Genomic DNA, 2,580 nt, shown 5'->3' on the forward strand with positions numbered 1-2,580 from the left:
GAATGCTATATCTCTGCTACTAAACTTTAAATGATAGGCTTCCCTCAGTTTCAACTTAATTAGTAAATGATAACCGCATACCTTGTAAGCTAAGAGCTATAAAAAAAATGCATTCTTTGAACCACGTCAATAAACATACTCAGCATCATAATATAATCTCATATACAATAATGAGATTATATTATTCTAAACCTTTTCTAAATCCTTAACTTCTTTTTTAGAAAAGGACGTATACCTGCAACCTCTGCTTCCTATTCTAATCAGGTACGACTAACTCTATCCCATATCCATTATGTATGAATACATTAATAACATTAAATTTAGTATAATACTATAAGTGAGTCTGAGGAGTATAGTGAGTATGCAGACCATATCCCTATCTTAAAGGTAAAAGATTATTTTCGATACACCTCGTTATCCTTACTTTTCTTTTTGCTGGGTCCTAGTTCGGCTAGTTTTCTTGCAAGATTTCTAACTTAAAGTAAGGCTCTCCCTGCATAAAGGTGTCATGTTCGTAATATATAAAAAGCCAACCGATCCCCATAATTAAACAGAACAAGCTTAACTATAACCGAATGCCAAAATATCCCTCTAGAGAAAGCACAGAAATAATAACAATGAATGTGAAAATTGAGAGCTTAAGAATCATCAAGCCCTTCTATGAAGGAACCCCACCTTCAACCACAACTCACATTCCCTTCAATGTCTTTGACAATGTTACCTATGATGCTTTGATTGCTTTGATTTTCGCCTATCGCCCACCCACCCCACCAAGTTCCACCATTGAAATGGGACTTAGGAAAACCTTAGCTGTTTTTAGGGAATGGGCTGGGAGAATATGCCAAGATGAAAATGGCCAAAATCGTGCGATTTTTCTCAATGATGAGGGAGTTCGATTCGTCGAAGCATCAGTTGATTCCACGTTGGATGAATTATTGCCCTTAAAGCCTTCTCCTTCTTTGCTTGGTTTACATCCTAGTACGAAGGATGTAGTTGAACTAATCCAAGTTCAAGTTACAAGGTTCACTTGTGGCTCCGTAGTGGTCGGGTTTGCCGGCCACCACATGATAGCTCATGGCCACGCGGCTAGCAACTTTTTCGTTTCATGGGGCCAAGCTTGTCGCTGTGTAGAAATCAATCCACTCCCTTTGCACGATCGTGCTATTTTCCACCCTCGGGACCCACCTCTTATTGAATTTAACCACGTTGGGGCAGAGTTCACGTCCAAATTAGTAAACAAGAAAGAAGAGTTATCATTGAAAATACAAAAAGAAACATAGTTGTACACAAAGTCCATTTCACATTTGAGTTTCTTGACAAACTCAAGGCAAATGCTTCATCCATTAATAGTAAAGCCAAGGGATATAGCACGTTCGAAAGTCTTATCGCCCATTTATGGAGGGTCATAACTAAATCACGCGAACTAGACGGGTTACAAAATACCCAAATAAGAATCTCAGTGGATGGTCGCAGAAGAGTTATACCAAGAGTGCCAAATCAATATTTTGGTAACTTGGTTCTTTGGGCTTTTCCAACTTCAAAAGTGAGAGACCTTTTGGATGAGCCACTTCACTATGCAACAAAGATAGTTCATGATGCCATCACAAAGATCGATGATAAGTATTTCAAGTCATTTATTGATTTTGCAAATCATAAAGTCACAGAAGATCTCATCCCTACTTTAGACATGAACAAAGAATCACATTGGCCAAATTTGGAAGTTGCTAGTTGGTTAAGGTTTCCTTTCTATGACTTCGATTTTGGAACTGGTCTCCCTTTTGTTTTTATGCCTTCATATTACCCAATAGAAGGTATGATACTTCTTGTGGAATCCTTCATTGGAGATGGAAGTATTGATGCTTTCATTCCTTTATACCAAGATAACTTGGCAATCTTCGAGAAAATTTGCTTTTCTCTTGATCTGAAAGCAAAATAAAAAGAGCTATGAAGTTATGGGATACACAGGAAATAAGTTGTTATATAATGTTGTTTGACTGTTTGTTGCTTATTGGCTAGTACTTTGGTTGTAATCTTTTCTCCCGAAGGTTTTTGATTTGCATGTTGATGCTCCATAAATATTGGAGAAGAAATTATTGCGTAAGTTGGCATTTTCTGATTATAAGTTATTGAAGAATACAAGGCTATTTTTCTATCTTTTAGCTGGATCCAACTTTCATTCATTTCCTAGTCTCTCCATTTCTCCAAGTTCTACTTGGATTTGAGACACTTGTCAGGTTAAAAATCAATGAGATTTAATTGAATAAAATAAAGCTTTAACCATAATTAAAGCATTTAATTCCTACTTTTATCCATTCCCAAATAATATCTTTTGCAATCTAGAATTATGGCTACACATTATCTAAGATTCCTTCTCTCTTTCTTGCAGTAATAGTTTTCTTTTCATGAGTTAATGTTTTTTTCCACTTTCATAAAATCTTCTTACATTCTCATTACAAAATGATATATATTAGAGGTAAATTCCAACCTTTGACAATAAAAATAAAGAACGGTGTAAATCCATTTGGAGGCTCAACTTGAGTTGCCATTTTTCTATTATTTTCCATATTCAGAACAATGGAA

General features: G+C 35.8%; 1 pseudogene; it reads left to right on the forward strand.

Moving 5' to 3' along the window:
* The first annotated feature begins 577 nt into the window (after window positions 1-577).
* On the forward strand, window positions 578-2,154 carry LOC104100010 (agmatine hydroxycinnamoyltransferase 1-like; annotated as a pseudogene).
* Window positions 2,155-2,580: the final 426 nt, after the last annotated feature.

The sequence above is a fragment of the Nicotiana tomentosiformis genome, chromosome 12 (genome assembly GCF_000390325.3).
Source record: "Nicotiana tomentosiformis chromosome 12, ASM39032v3, whole genome shotgun sequence".
Classification (NCBI taxonomy): Eukaryota; Viridiplantae; Streptophyta; class Magnoliopsida; order Solanales; family Solanaceae; genus Nicotiana; species Nicotiana tomentosiformis.